At 39.4% G+C, this 17,227-nt stretch overlaps 1 long non-coding RNA gene across 4 annotated transcripts in view; it reads right to left on the bottom strand.

Moving 5' to 3' along the window:
- Positions 1-17,227, bottom strand: part of LOC120504751 — a 222,994-nt gene that overhangs the window by 45,579 nt on the left and 160,188 nt on the right. For 3 of the 4 annotated variants that reach the window (XR_005628108.1, XR_005628107.1, XR_005628109.1), the window contains exons 6-7: positions 3,882-3,976; positions 3,644-3,782 (exon numbers count right to left, since the gene is read on the bottom strand). This is a non-coding gene — a long non-coding RNA (uncharacterized LOC120504751). The remainder of the gene's footprint in view (positions 1-3,643; positions 3,783-3,881; positions 3,977-17,227) is intronic. The other variant, XR_005628110.1, reaches the window with a different exon arrangement.

The raw sequence follows: 17,227 nt of genomic DNA, 5'->3' as shown, positions 1-17,227 counted from the left end.
GAGATGAACAACAATGCAAGGGAAAAAACAGAGCCAGTCTGTGAACTGGAGGACAGATCTATCTCAACCTAAAATTTGTCATTGGCTGTGTTGTACAGGCAGTCTGTTCAAACACATGACAAATGACACTGCTATTCATAGAGCAGGCATAACACAGGTTGCCACAATCTTATTGTTACCAATAGTGTCCCATGCACCAAGAAATGTCATGCATTCAGCTGGAGAGCACCATGGGCTGAAGGTGTGCGTAAGAGGAAATTACAGTTAATACAGTAAAAATTACATAATAGGTATATGCAGCTAATCTTTATGATTTGTTAAAAAAAAAACCCCAAAACAACCCCTCCCCTACAAAAAAAACCCAAAACAACAAAAAGAAACAAACAAAAAAAAACCCCACAAATCAAACTCCAACGACCGAGGCTTTTAGCATCTCTTCTTGCAGTTGCACTGCATGTCAGGAAATAAGAAATACTGATTCTCTGGTTATAAGAAGTATTTTGTTTTGATACCCAAATGCTCCATATCAGACCTTGATTTGCACAGCTATAAAAAAAAGGGGTGCATCTTCAACTTATTTGTAGCCCACTCCTGTCTTTTTAAATATATTTCAAGAAGGGAACAGATTGTCTAGCCAATGAATTCTACTGTATGCATAAAAATATGTGGATAATAATGCTCTGGCTTCTTCATACAGCTTCATGGAGAATCCTGGCTTCAGGCCAAACAACTGCAAAAGCAAAGCTTTTTCCCCTCAGCATTTTAGCAAAATGCCCACAATACATCTTTAAGTAAATTAGTGTTATAACAGGTTTCCACTGATCCATCTTGAAGAGTCAAATGAGAACCAAAAATAGATCCTGTTTTCAATTTCTCCTGCGAACCAAAATGATTTTAAATCCTCCCTTGCCACATGAAACTAACAGATAAAACCCCAAAATTTGGCAATGATTCAGTAAACATATGTGCCTGTTTCAGTATTCAAATCCAGGAGCCAAGGAACTCTTTATTAGAGAAGGACTTGCAACATATCCAATGAAGTTAGGAAGCAAGTGTGACTCTCAAGAAAACCCCTTTCTCTATAGTCAGATGCTTTGTGGCATTTGCAAAGGAAAACTCAGCTCAGAGTATGCAGCAGATGCCAAAGCCACCTCTGCAGAGAGGTGCAGAACATGTAAATAGCCACACACCATAACTACACCTATACTTTAAGGGACTGGCAAAGTACAGGTGAAGATAGGATCAGATACTATTCATTGGAATGAACAGTACAGGCTAAAAATAGATTGTAATTTCAACTTGAATTATGAAAAGGGGAAACCCTCCTACTTGGAAAATTCCTGCAGAATGGCAAAGTCATCGAATCAGTAACAAACACAGCAGGCATTTTGAAGCAGAAGAGCCATTACTTTAGGGCTGATGGGATTATATGCAGTTTTTCAAGTAACTACTCCTGGATTTGTCTGAGATAAGTGATTGTATTTTCAAAAATGGAAACAAGATGATCTCATTTAAAGGTTTAGTACTTCCTTTAAATATTTATGTAAAAAAGTGGTCCCTGGCAAGGAGATTTGGAAGTGTTGAAAGAGAAGACAAAAAGTAGAAACAGTAGCTCAGCACTCAGCTCAATTTTAGTATATACTTTTTAAAAAAGGATAAAATCATAATGTATGATTTCATAGATATAGTTGAGAGCAAATCCCTGAAAGAAGATTTCACTGAATGTACTTCACTGGCATAAACCAGACCATGTCCAATTTTGCTAAAAACAGATGCATGTTAAGTTATTTTTCTTAATGCCTGTTAATAGAATTGGCATTGAGTAACAAAAACTAATGATTTTTTGTATCATTGTCGCTAATGTGATGTTCTGTTTGTTTTTCAGCAAGGTTATATATATATATATATATATATATATGTATGTATAACACTCAGCACTAGTGGCAGTGTAAGGAAGTAGCATGATTATCATAACATTAAACTAATTAAGATTAGCCTGAAGAAACCCAAGGGTGCCCACCTCTCCAGCTCTGTAGAACAAAAGGAACAGGGAAGACAAGGGAAATACTAATAACAGTTTATATAAGAAGTGCTTGCTTTTCCGCTGCTTATGTGGAATTGCAGCTGAAACAAAGTGAAATGAGAGAAAGGGAAAGTATTTCTTGGTCCTTGGAAAATAACAAATGGGTTGTTAATTGGCAAGTGTTTAAAGGGCTGGTTCTAATCAGGGTAAATGGGCTTGTTTTTCCAACACTGGGTCTCACATCAAAACAACAAGAAACAATTGAAAAATCTTTGCTGAAGAAAGCAAGAGGAAGTGGGTTGTCACCAGCTGCTCAAAGACAAAATCCTCCAACAAATGTGCAGCAGCAGATGTCGTGTGAAGCACAGGGAATGTAAATGCACATGAGTCATCCCATAAGCTTAGGGGGACAAGCTGCAGGCCAGATCCTGGGGGCAAAGATTTTTGTGGCTTTAACCATCTCTCCACTTGCTTTGTACTTTGTTGAAGTAGACAGTATATTTTTTTGGAAGAAGGTGTTTTTCATCGCTTTTAAAGAGCCCTGAGCAGAAGGAGAGTATCTTACAGAAATATTATTCTTTGGGCCTATAGCATCAAAAAAAGGAGATGGTCCAGCATCATTGTCTGTCCAGCAGCAAGAAGTTTAAAGCATTTCCCCCTTTACCCTCCTTTTTTAGGTTCATGATAATTATAAAAATTGTTAAAAGGATAATTTTTGTAATTTCCAGCATTTCACTATTTGTTTTATGCTTCAGTTTCATAACCTGGCACACTGGGAAAGAACAGAAAATTGGCATAGCAGCAAAAATAGAACTACCTGCTGTGTTTCACAGAGATAATCCTGAGGATCCCATCTCAGGCTGGTTGCCCCTGGGCAGAGGGATAAGACCTTCTAAAAGTTAAAGTATGATGGAACTTGAAATGAAAGTGACAGAAGGATGCTCTCCAGGAGTTTTCAATGAAATCCTGTTTCTCTAAAAGAAATAGCAAGAAAAAGACAGAGGGAGGAGTCCTGGACTCAGCTCTTGCCTTGGCTGTCCCAGTTGTATATATTTAGGCATTCTCATACTCTAGTCATTATAAAACACATACTGATTTGCACAAGTCCATAACCTTATAAGAAAATAGGTCATCGGGGATTATCAAATTCTCATCCATTTAATTTCAAAATTATTTTCTTGTTTTTCCCCAGCAACACCATGATCTCACATGGAGAGAAAAAAAGGATTTAGCAGAAGACTTTGCATGGAGGTGGATGTAAATTTTGAAACCATTTTTATGTTTCATGCTACCATGCTCCACTGTGACAGATCCTGAGGATTCCCTCCTGCCAGTCACCCTCAAGGCAGCCATCCCCAGTTTCTCCACTGAATTCATGCTACTTAACATAGCACAAAAAGGAGAGGCTTTTTGTGCTTTAAAGGAGAACTCTAGAGCTGACTGGAAACAGTGATTTAATTTTGTGAAAATATGATTATATTTTGATATTAGAACATACTGATATGTGATCTTTCCTGGTTAAAAAAAAAAACAACAAAACAACCAAAAATCAACAAAAAGGAGAGGGCGTGAGGAGGATGGGCCCTCAATAGCCAGTGGTGCAGACATTTGGAAATTCACCTGTGCCAGAAGGTGCAGGAGTATCCAGCCAGTGGGGAAACAATGACACTCTGAGCTGCATTGGGTGATGATTTTCAGGCTCCATCAGGGTGATGCTGTGAAGCTGGTGGAACCTGTAACATGTACCTGCAGACTCTACCTGTGGTCAGGAGAGGCATGTAAGATTATAGTTTTCTTTGGGATATTTTATCTGCAAAGCTACTCTTTAAGAAACAGAAAACCCCAAACACATTTGTACCTGATCTCAGGAAGGAGGCTTGAGGACTGGGCTTTGCCATGTCTCACTGCAGAGCACAGGTGGGAGCCAAGCATTAGCAAGTCCTTCTTCTGTACCTGGGCAAATTTAGCAGGAAAGGAATAAAATTAGATCCTTCTGCTCTTTATCCCTTGTTTGCCAGACATGTGGTCAACAGAAACTGCATTATATGTGATCCAAGCCAGGTTCTTCTCCAGGCTCTAGATGTGTCCTCTTCTCTAACTGTGCTTCCCATGGCCGGTAATCGGGGTGGGAAAGGATGGGACACATGGGGCAGCCTGACAGGCTGGTCCTCACACCTGGGAGCCAAACCATGCCAGGAATCTATAGCTCATGATGCCTGGTTCTTCAGGGATGACACTGGACCACAGAGCAGCTACTGCATTTCCAAGGGAGGGAAACCCAGCCTGACTCGGTTTTGTCATAAGTGATTAGATTTTATAGTGTGCTTATGTACTTCTACTAATCAAATTAGCATGTTGGCTCAAAACCAGCCTAGCAGAAAACCTCTCATTTTCTTACCCATTCTGCTTCATTTATCACCTGGAATTACCAAAGTTTTGAGATTTTCTTTTCTCTCTGAGTGGGCCCAGTTCTTCTTAGCTTATAAAATTTGAAACCTTCATTGCCCAACGTTGCAAGAGCAATGAATATTTATAATCCCATCTTCCCAGCACACTCAGAGGTGTCTCACAGCGTGACTTCACATTAGAAATATCCCACCTGTGGGGATCACTCAGAAAAACACAGATTACAAATCTGTACAACATAGAACAAGGTCAATGCCCAAATTATGGGAATTATCACCTTAAAAAAGGTTGCACATCTGATGATGCACTGCCCCAACACTGATTTATAGGTGCTGTACTAGTGACACTCCCCTGTGAAGACAGAATTTTAGCTATTAAGTTACAACATTACTCCCTGGTTCTTTTTCCAAGGCTTCTCATGAATCAACTGCAAATTGTATAATGCACTCCTCTCACCATATACAAAGGTAGCCCCTAAAGCCAACAGCAAGAAATGAAAAAAAAAGGGTTTCTCACCTGGCTTCAGAGTCCAGGGAAATACTATAGTTTAAAGAACATAGCAACTGGTGACAAAACACAGGCAGGACTACGATGATGAGAACTGCTTAGGAAATACTGCAAATGAAACTTCCTGACCCTGCAGGCACCATCTGTTAATTCACTGCAAATATGTGTCTTTTTCTAGGCTGAGGCCACACTCTAAAAACTCCAACCCCCATCCCATTCATCTCCAGAAATGCAATTAAAGCTTAATGTTAATTCAGATTATTTTCCTATTCAAGACAGAGCTGTGAGGATTATAGTCAGTTTTAACACTTGTCAGGAAAATATGGTTCCTTCCACTTTACAGACAGGCAATTAACATTCAGCAGCAGCACTGAAATTAGAAACTATCTAGAGGCCATTTTAGGCCAAGAAAGTTTTGCCATTGATTTTAATGCATCAGGATATAACGTATTCTCCAGTATCATGCCCTTTCCTATTTTTCCCAAACTTTGGGTGAACCATTAAATTGAAGCCTGCCCTGTAAATCCCATAAGCTATTAATGTAGTTCCCTTAGCTGGAAGATAGATTAATGACCTGAGACTTCTGTAGAATATTTGCTACTTCAGTGCAAATTAATATCATATTTTATCCTCATTTTATACCCACATCCAGCACTTCCTTCTGCAAAGGATACCAGAAGGAGCTGATTATTTAAATGCCAAGATTCTAAATCTTATCTTCAGATTTTTAATCAAGCTGTTAAACATGGGTCTTAAATTGCTGCATTTCCATTTTTCATATTTCTCTCACCTCATTTTTCATGATAAGAACAAAGAAAAAATTAAGTACACAGATGTATTTAGGAGGGTTTTTTTAATACTAATGAAGTTTTTCAAATTCTTTATGTTTTTTGGGACTGTTCTCCTCCATACCTTGGGCTGGGACTAAATAACAGTATCTTTCACTTCACCCAGGTCGAAGTTCTCAATTTTAAAAGAGGTAGTTTTAAATTTTCTAGGTATCATATGCTATTCTCCCAATAATGATTTTGTCCACACTCTCCTATTTTTATGTATTTTTAATTAAATTACCAATTCTTCTTAATAACATTGTTTACTAAACACATTTCTCTGATGATTAATGTAATTTCTGGAGAAAGCAAAATCACAAAAACCTGAAAATGGCTTGAGACATGTTTAGTTCTAGAAAAGTCAAGTCAGGCCTGCTTTCTGTAGGAATTTAAATTTATGGCAAAGTCTCCAGTTCCTCAGGCAAGAACATCAGGCTATTAGAAGAAATAAAAGAAGTGTCAGTGAGGTAAAAGAAGAAGTTGTTTTCTCTTACTATTCCTTCTTGCCAGCACTTTAAAAAAACATGGTCTTTATTTGTAAACAGTAAAACTACGTTGAAACTTCAAACTTACAGCAAAATTTTTATTTCTATACTTCAAACCCTCAATAATAATATTATTAATAATAAAAGGAAAAATGTTATGAAAATCACAGAAAACAAACAGCGGTTTGGAGTGAAACTATACATTATATTTTCTGTCTAGATTTGCCATTATAAAAAATCTATGAAGAAAACATAGTCACTTCACAAAGTTTTTACTGTTGAATCCTTATGCTGTTTTGGCACCAGCATTAGAAATCAAATCATAGGCACACCTCAAATTTGAAACAGACTTGCAAACACATTCACTTACACTTGATTAATCTGCCTTGTAAACTTCATTAGTTGGTACTGGTGATTGCTGTGGTCAAAACACTTTTCGGGAGCACACTTCAGACACTCACCTGTCTCTTGATTAGAATTATCCTTTATATTCAGTCTTAACATATTTAGAACTCAATATGACATTTGCAGGGGACCTACAAGGAACATCTAATTCAACTGGCTGACCACTTCAGGTCTGACCAAAAGGTAAAATAAGTTGTTAAAGGTATTCTCTAAATGCCTCCTAAATGCTGACAGACTGGTGACATCCACCACCTCTCCAGGAAGCCTGTTGCAGTGTTTGACCACCCTCTTGGCAAAGAAGTGCTTCCTAATGTCCAATCTAAACCTCTCCTGGTGCAGGTCAGCAGTCTCTTCTGACTGCAGGAGCTGTATCTGCCCGGTATTGGTCCTTCCCTGCTGCCCCATTTCCCAGTGGTGCTAATCATCACTGCACTTCAAAGCACCTGATGCCCTCCACAGTTCTTCCTCCAGCAGCTGAACTCTTCCCTGTCCCTCTAAGCATTCCTGTGGATTGACTTTTCTATGGCTCAATCTGCCATGTCTTCCTGTTGAACAAGGGTCTTTGACTCCTCCTGTTCTCCTCTCTCTTACACAGTTGCCTGAGTGGCTATCTGAATGTCACCATATGAGTGACCATGCTGTGAGTCTTCCCTTCCAGCCATGAAGGTACACTTGGCAAAAGGTTTGGCTGTGCTCTGAGGTTCAGTTCAGTGAATTAACCATGAAAAATTACTGGACAAGGCAGAAAACAGAGCAGGAAGTTAACAAGTGTTACAAATAATACCATGAAGGATGACCAAATTTCACAGATGGTTAAGGTGGGAAAAAGACCAAAGTGGGAGGTTTAAATTGGCTATTGGGAAAACTTTTTTCACTAGAGGAATTACTAAGCATTGGAACAAGTGGCCCAGGGAAGGTACCCTGGGCCTGGAAGTATTCAAAAATATGACACTTAGGAACATGGTTTAGCAGTGGACTTGGCAGATAAAGGTTGGACTCAATGGTCATTTCCAACCTAAATTATTCCATGGAATCTCACATATAATGGAAGGGAGAACAAAGATATTTTGAAAAGTAAACCCTTGCTAGGTCCCCAGGTACTGCTAAATGATTGGATAGGAAACTCTATCAGAAATACCAAGTTCAGACACAGAGGTAGCAAAAGACACTTGTGCAGAAAAAGTAACCAGGATACAAAATTATTTGAGAGTAGACAGAGAGAGAGAAAGGGAGGTGATTAAGACAAATGAGAGAACAGGTATGGAGAATGGAGGGGAAGGGAACAAAAGGGGACAGCTGAATGAGCTGTTGTTGCTTGAGCTCTGCACCTGATCACCACAATCAATCCTATATTCTCATTCAACTCAACTCTTATTTTCTGCACAAGGTGTCTACCATGACAATTCTTGCATGAACACTTTGTTTGACAAATAGCTCTGAAGTTAGAAAAGAGAGATACCAAGCTACAGAAGCAAGAGAGGTAGCAATGTAGGGAACATGAATAATTCAGAAGGACAAACTCTGCCTGTTCTGGTTTCAGCTGGGACAGAGTTAATTTTCTTCCTAGTAGCTGGTACAGTGCTGTGTTTGAAATTCAGCATGACAATAATGTTGATAGCACACTGAGGTTCTGGTTGTTGCTAAGTAATGTTTACCTCAAGTGAGGGACTTTTATGTCTGTGCTCTGACAGTGAGGAGCTGCACAAAAGCTGGAAGGGAGCAGAGATGGGACAGCTGACCCAAACTGACCAAAGGGACATTCCACACCACAGAACATCATGTACCCTGTATGAACTGGGGGAGTTACCCAGAAAGAGACTGATTGCAGCTCAGGGATGGGCTGGGTACCAGTCAGTGGATGGTGAGTAATTATGAATTATTTGTCTTTTAGGTTTTATCTCTCTCTCAGTCTCCCCCTATTCTTTTTATTACTATTATTGTTATATTTATATAACATAGATAACATATATTTAAACTATAAAATTGTCCTTATCTCAACACATAAGTTTTACTTCCCTTCCCTTCCCCCCCCCCCCCCCCCCCCCCCCCCGATTCTCCTTCCCATCCCACTTGAGGCAGGGTGGGGAATAAGTGAGCAGCTGTGTGGGACTCAGTTGCCAGCTGGGGTTAAACCACAACACTCCCCTGCTGTCTATTGTTACTGGTTCATTGGTGCCCAAGCTGCTAAGTCTTTTGGCAGGGAAAATCAGAATGCACTTGACTCCACTCTGCTGTAGCCAGCATGCTTCCAGTGCCCAACACAATTATTTTAATGCCAGGTCGAGTACCACTGCACTGCAGCACTGCCATACTTTGTCCCAGCAAGGAAGAGAGCAAGCTAAATAACTACACTTTCACTCAAAACTTCCCCTTCTTTTGTCCTAGAGGCAACATTACAAGCAGCATCAACAAAAAGAAATATAAATAAATAAATTGGCAGTGGTATTGCCTCTGAATTCTCAGTAACTCTAACTGTTATAATCCAAATAAATTCAATAATTGGAAGACTCAACAGAAGCTTTCATAAAAAACCACTGCAACCCAAGACTGAGACCCTATCTAAAATACTGACAAGGGGAAGAAAAGGGAAATTCACTAAACCAAAATCCAGAGGAAAAAAATACAATGTCTAAGTTTCAACCTTGATTTAATAATTGAAACACCATGTTCCCTAACATTACACGTGACATGCTGTGGCATGACTTCTCTGATGTGCCAAACTCAAGACAACTGCCTGGTTTAGATGTTATTAGTCTGCTGACACCCTGTCTGTCTTAATTCTGCAGGTTCTAAGTAGAGATAAAGTCACACTCTAAACCATGGTGTGGATACCCACGCATTGCACTTGTCTTTCCAACGGAGCCTTCCCAACAGATCAGTTTACAAAGGCCAGTCCCATTTGGCTGGTATCATTCTCTTGAAAACTAAACTGTTGGAGAAGATAAATTATTGTTACTACATGCATAGCACCTGTCATATCTTACCCACTGAAATGTGTGTAAAATACATTTCCAGTGACTGTCAGGGAAGGAAGGATTGGTGTTGGCTGCCAGTAATGACAAGTCCCTTCCTCCAGCCTTTTGCCTGAGTTGCGCAAAGCTCTCATGAACACTTCTCTACATCCTTTATCAGACTTGAGGAAAACCTCAACCTGGCCTCTGGGTACTTGCCACAAATTCTTTCAACTTTAACCTGTGAAATAGATGCTGTCTTTCGACTGTTGGCAATTAGCTCAGTGTGAGAGGATAACACAGAGGAGACTCTGGGCTCTTGTTCAGCAGTGATACTGCTGCTCTCAGTTTGTCAACCAGCCAGGGACAAACAGTTTGTTGTGCAAGTGTTATCATTTTACTGAGCAGATCCCCAGTGCCACACTACAGCTGGCAAACAGCAGAAACAGGAGTAGCTCCATTAAAAGCACGTGCTGCACTCCAGCCTTCTACAGGACACACTTCCCACATCTGTCATCTTTGCTCTGGCTTCCCCACATCACTTCCCCACATTCACTCTGGCTTTTCCATATCCCCACATTTTTCAGCACAACCTTAAGAATACCAAGTTTGAAGGTTTTCAGCCTACTGAAGAAAAAACACTTTTAGTATTCACATAGTGAGAAAGCTGTCTTTTCCAAAATGTTACATTTAAGATTGATTCAGAATCATAATGGAATGAGACCTCAGCTGAGAAAAGGGAGAAGATGAAGTTAATTAAAGTGCTGTCCAGCTGGAACTTGAAAATTCTTCAATCAAGGAAATATATCATACTCTGCTTCTTCCCATGTATATTGAAAAATAGCAACTGCTGTGCATTTAATTAAAACTCAGACTTAGTTTTTAGTTAATACTCTTTACTTGATTCATTGTTATTCGGTCAAGATGCAAAGTTATGTCCCTCATCATGAAAAAGAATATTTTCCTACATTATGATAACCTACGTGATTTTTTTGTTGGTTTTGAATTTCTTGTACTACCTGGGGAAAGCTGGGGAACAGAAAGGTTACTAGCCCAGCTGGTTTAAGCTGGCCTTTCTATTTAGTCTAAAGGTGGAGGATTTTGCTTGCTCTGTTTTGCTCAATAAATTGTTTCTCAACCACAGATTTTAAGTTAAAATGTTATATTAAGAGACAGATACTCAAAGACTGAATAAAACTCTTTCTCAATCAAAGCCCATAATCCACATTTCTTCACTGGCAGGGAACCGTGCAGCAGCTAAACAAGCCCACCTAGAAGCAGCAAGGTACTCAATTTTAGTCTTGCTGTGGTTTCCTCATCACCTACAGAATCCAAATCCCAGTTCACCAAATACTCCTGTATATAATTTTTAAACGAGTCAAACACATTTCTTCTCCCAGCTACAAGCACAATAACAACTCAAAGGTCTTCTGGCATCAAGAACAGTAACATTTATACCAGCCTCCCTCTGCTGCAGTGGCACATTATGAATAAAGGATGCATTTAAAATCACTGCAGGGGTGGATATCTCCACCTGTAGCTACTCAGTCAGCAGGGCAGACTGCTCTAAGCTGGTCCCATGCTCCAATGAACAGGTCCAGGTCTGGTGGGCTTTGCACTTTTGCATAGTCTCACACTAACAAGGTTCTGCTGATTTCAGAGGCCTTTTGGAGAGCTTGGAAAAGATGGGATGGTACACGGCCCAGGCTAATAAGTTGTGCCAGACATTAGCTGATCTTGTCCTGGTATCTGCGCTGCCCTCTGAAGTACAGGCATGCTGAGGAGCCAAAACCACACCATTTCAATCAGCTTTCACCATCTTAACATGCTCCCTCCCACCGTCTGTGCTGATAGAGTTGATTCACTTTGCAAACTGAAAATAAATCCTTCTGGCCTAATTGATAAATCAAATCTATGAGCCAAAGCCATTGCTTCACTGTCTGCCTCAGTGGCTTGGGAAAATGGTACAACCACCACATTACAGACTTACAGCCTGCCTTCGGTGCCCAGCATTCAGCAGCAGAGGAATCTTTACCCTTCTAACACAACTGCCCACCCACACTCATACGGAGATGCTGTGCTTCTTACTATAGTCTCAGTTAGGGCAGTGCAGAGCAGGAGCAGTCACTGAGGCTCCTGAATCAATATAAAAAAACACAGGAAAAAATAGGAATAAGAATAAAATAGTCCTAAAAGAGGTTTCCCTCCATAAGCATTAGTATAGAAATGGGGGAAGGTAACAGACAGCTACTGCTCTCTGTGACTTCCTGTCCCAGTCTTCACCTTAGCAGTTACAACTTTTTGTTACATCAAAGATTTATAGAATATGGATTTAGCGGCAAGAAAATTCTACCTAGATTTTAGAGAGACTATATTCTTCATATTAACAGGCTTTAGTATTTGTGCTTTTTTGTTGTTTCATATGCTTTGCAAAAGGAAAGAAGAAAACCCCACAATAGTTTCTTGAATAAAAACATTTTTTGATGTTCTCTGTCCTGTAGACAAGCTCACATAATGAAAGAATTTGCAACACAAATGAATCCTATAGTTTAATTTAAAATATGGTGGCTAAATCCACGAAAAAAGCCCTATACAGTATTAATATATTTTTATTCAACTTTTAAAAATGTGTTTCCATGTGTGTAGGATAAAATAGAAAAAAAAAGATAAAAGATTCAGTACACCTATTAATTTTACAAAAAAAAGAGAAAAAAAAATAAAAAAAAAAAAAAAGATAAAAGATTCAGTACACCTATTAATTTTACAAAAAAAAGAGAAAAAAAATAACAACAACAAAAAAAAATCTATTAAGTGTGGAAACTGAAATGAACAAATTAGTATTCATGGAATTAGTTTTTTCACATACACAGTAGTGCAGAAAAACTAAATTTAAGGCTATGTGATAGAGACATATCATTTACATACCTCCTTCTAGAGCAAGGAGTAGTGCTGACAAGTACACGTGACAGAAGAGAAAAGAAAATGTTGTAACACTCATTCAGCAAGACCCCAGGAAGATCCACACAGAAAAATGCTTTTCTCTCTAAATTGTCTACTGCAGCCTTTGGATTTTCAGTAGACTGATTTCATGTTAGTCTGTTTTAATCAACAAAATAGAAAATGTTGTAACACTCATTCAGCAAGACCCCAGGAAGATCCACACAGAAAAATGCTTTTCTCTCTAAATTGTCTACTGCAGCCTTTGGATTTTCAGTACACTAATTTATGTTAGTCTGTTTTAATCAACAAAAACCAACTCATGGCCTGTTTTAGAGACCCCAGAGGCACACTCTGATCTGTGGTGGTGAAGCCTCACCACCAGGCTGCAGGAAGCAGGGATCAGGCAGCAGTGCAGCCTCTGCATGCAGGGCATGCACAGAGCAGAGTCAGTGCATCCACAGCAATTCACAGTGGTGTGGATTTGAATAAAGAACCACCATGGAAAGAGTAGCCTGAAACATTTGTTCCACAACACACACACTCACCGCTCACACTTGGTTGAGTCTGAATATACACCACAAACATTTACCAAGTGTCTAGACAAGCATTTCTGGTGGTGTTAGCTGAGTAAATTTGCAGTGAGTTTGCACAAACTACAACAGAGCTGTGAACACCAGCCTAGAAAAGGCCAAATAAGGTGAGAGATTCATCACATGGAGTCAATTCCCATCTTTAGGGCAACACAGTGGGTTAGGCACATCCACACAAGAAAATGCTTCAAAAAAAGGAACAAGACAAAAAGATGATAAGATGTCTGTACACAACACCATGCAAGCCAATATGTTAGGATAATGGCAAGCTCAATTCCTACTTGCTGCAGTTGTCCATTCCTCATTGAATTAAATAGCTTGAAGGGATGGTTGATACCATGTGGAAGAAATAGGCAAATTAAAAGGATAAAATGGGGAAAGTAAGAAGGAGAAGAGAGACAACCAAGGGAATAACTTTTGCCAATTCACTGACCTTGGTATATTCTGTTGTATTTTTAAAAGATAATTTTTCCCTTTAGAAATACTCATCATTGGCCACATGCCTGGATGAGTCAAAAAGAAGACACATGGGCATTCAACAGACAGGGAGATTTAACATATTGCCATTGTTCGTTGGAATTTATTTCAGATAATGAATATTCCAGAACATAATTATTTTCCTTTGGTCCAAATATTCAGAAAATATTTAGCTTAAACCAGTCTGCTAATGTATTCTCATAACTGTGTATCTTTGACAGTAACATTAGCAGCTAAAAATCCACAAAATAAACAATATAGGGAAAACTAGGTCATCAGTCATACTATAGAATGAAAAATGCAATCAGAGCTACTTTTAATAAATGCTCACACAGCATTTCTGCACTTCAGTGTTTCTTTTACAGAAGATTTGACGTTGCTGAGTATTCAATGTTGAATTTTTATTTCTGAAAGAAGTTATAAATTAAGCAGCCTATTGTGCTTAGTGAGGTTATGATCACTGTACTATATGTCAAGTCATTCTCTCAGACTTTGTGCTAAAAATACAACTTTGTGAAAATCCCTGCTACTGCTAACAACCCCATGAAGTTCTTTGAAGTGCAGTGTGGCTGTCAAATCTGTCAGTTGCTGAGAGAGCCTCTCATGGTGCTGAAGAATGAAATATTTGATTTGTGAGTCAGGAAGAGTGGAATAGAGACGTGCTGACACAGAACTGAGCAGGTTCAACAGCCTGATCACCAGTTCTTCAGCTAGGTACGCAAATGTCAGATGCCAGAAGTGGATCAAAGTGCCCCAGGGTGCCGTGAGCTCTGTGTGGCACATTTGGAGCCATTAGAGTCTGTCCCTGCACTGCACTGCAACCACATGGAAGTCTGAGCAGAACAGAAGCCAAAATGCTGGAGTAGGAAATAAGGGAGAAGCACAATGGGACAAGTGTTTGGGAAGATACTCTGAACAAACCAAATCAATCAGAGGGGCTTGTGACTTGAGCCATCCTGCAAGAACTTAGGTTGAATGCAGCATATCTGGCACACCCAGCCACACTTTGTAGTTCTGCTGTTTGTCTCACAGCCTCTCCCCACAGAAATGGTCTTTATAGGGTGAAAGAACATGGCTTCAAATACTGGTTGTCAGGGCCAGTTCCCACAGCTATGCATTATATGCAACATTTGAACCCTCCAATTACAACCCTGTTACATTAACCACAGCCCAAAATACTGTGAAACCCCCACACCAAATCCAAAAATACTGTTATCACTCACTCACGTATCTTTGATTGTGCTAAGTTTTTTTTCAATATATTAAAAAAAAAAGAACACGAAGAACATTTAGTCTTTTTCATTTTTAAATTATAACTACGCCTCCTAATCAGGGACTGCAAAATAAAGTCATGTCATTGGACTTTGAGTTCACTTCTTCTTTTGCAACATAATGCAACACATTTTTAGTTTCTTCATCTTAAAGTCATAAAAGAAGCTGCTGTACCTCTGCTTCCAAAAAACAGATTTATTTTATTCCCACCTTCAAGATACTTCCAGGTTTTTTCAAGCTGATTCTGAGCTAGTGTAGAAATTGTTATTGTTTTAATGTAATGGTTTAGCTCTTAAAAATCCAACATATTTATTTGAAGGAAATAAAACAGAACAGTTTTACTTCTCTTTCTAATATCTGAATATTAAAAGTATTGCTGTATGCTTTAGTTCTCCCAGGTTCAAATCTCACTGAAAGTGTTTCTTATATTTTCCACTAATTTTTTATATTTATATATAAATCTCTCTAGCCAGATTACTCCCAGCTTCTAGTAGAAAGTAGCCATAGGTGAAGACTGGCAAGTGCTGTTCTCCTCAAAATCACTTTGACATGTTATTCCACCTGATGTACACATTTGCTACACTATTTTTGGTACTGACACAAGACTTCTACTTTTGTGAGCAGCTCTGTGATTGAAAGATTTAATGAGAATTGCTAAAGATGAAAGATGAAGCACTGAATTTCATGAAATTGTAAATCCTACCACAATTAATTTGAAGATGCACATTCCAAGCATGTGCCCAGATGCAAACCCATGTGATTAAAGGAGAAAGCATCAGTCTTCAGTGAAATCTATCTAGATTTTACATCACAGTCCTAATTTTGTTTAAACAAAACTTTAAAATTTAACTATAGAAAGGATGAGTTTGTTCTGTTTAAAATCAAATGTACACCCAAGGAAAGTTGAGGGAAATTACTGTCCTGTAGGGTTAGGCAGGAAGAGCATTGGTCACATCCTCAGTAATGCCTGGATATCGGTGAAAGTCACAAGAAATACTCAGAGTTTTTAGAAAGAAGAATCCCTGTACAGGTGTGCAGATTAACTTTATAATCTTGCAATGAGTTCCACTGATCTTTCAATTCATATGAACAGTAACTTCCAAAGAACGTTAGAAATAATGAAGTCATGATGAAGTACAATTAGGGAAAGTATGCCAAACCTCAGCCTGAGGTGGCTGGCAAGTTATAGAAACATTTTTACATGCTTAAACTAGCAGGAGAGTTGCATAATTGATTGGAAAATTACAGAGAAAATAAACTTTCATTTTCACGGAAAATGTAATTTTGTGCCCAGGGGGCTTCACTCAGAAAGTTCCTTTGGTGTTCAAGCACTCCACTCCAGACAATTCATGTCCAGGAGCAGGAGTACCACGCTGGTGCCCTGCCCAAGCTAGAAGTCTTGTCAGCTCATTAACTCGAGCTCTGCATCACATGAAAGCAGTCACTTGGCCTTCTGATCTGAGCAAGCCTTCCCAAAACAGTGGCACAGCCTTGTGTTCCCAATCCAGGTGTGCTTCCCTCACACCAAGCTGCCTCCTCTTCAGGTGGATCTGACTCGAGAAAACAGATGAGCCTTTTAAAGGATTTTCACATTCCAATGGATTCTAGAAAGACACAGCTTATTAGAGCTCATTTGGAGCATTTCCTCAAAGAGGAATCTTACTGTGCTTCAGTCCCGTTGTAATTCATCAATGTTGATTATTTTAAACTGGTGTCCACTGTATTTATTTGTTGACTTTTTCAATATTTACAGGATGTAATGATCCACTGATAGTTCATTAAGTAGTTCATTTATCTTGTTACAAACCAAACTAGGAAATCTCTAGGAAGCACGGCCAGCAAGCCAAGGGAGGTAATTCTCTCCCTCTTACTCCTTTTCCATGAGACCCCACATGGAGTACTGAATCCAGCTCTGAATCCCCACTGTACAGATGTGGACCTGTTAGAGAGGGTCCAGAAGAGGCCATGAAGATGATCATAGCCTCTCCTATGAACACAGGCTGAGGGGTGGGGCTGTTCATCCTGAAGAAGGCTCCAGGAGACCTTGCAGCAGTCTTCCAGTACCTACAGGAAAGGCGGAGAGGAGCTTTTGACAAGGGCATGCAATGATATGATACAGGGGAATGACTTCAAGATGAAAGAGGTTTAGGTCAGATATTAGGAAGAAATTCATTACTGTGAAGGTGGTGAGGCACTGGAACAAGTTACCCAGAGCAACCTGGACTAGTGAAAGGTGTCCCTGCCCATAGTAGAGGAGTTGGAAGTAGATAATCTTTAAGGTCCGCTCCAACCCAGAACATTCAATGATTCTATGATCTCCAAACTGTTTTACAAGAGCTCA

The sequence above is a fragment of the Passer montanus genome, unplaced genomic scaffold, assembly GCF_014805655.1.
Source record: "Passer montanus isolate IOZ18808 unplaced genomic scaffold, ASM1480565v1 scaffold3, whole genome shotgun sequence".
NCBI lineage: Eukaryota > Metazoa > Chordata > Aves > Passeriformes > Passeridae > Passer > Passer montanus.
The sequence above is the reverse complement of the archived record's forward strand: the minus strand, read 5'-3'. Positions and strand labels throughout refer to the sequence as shown.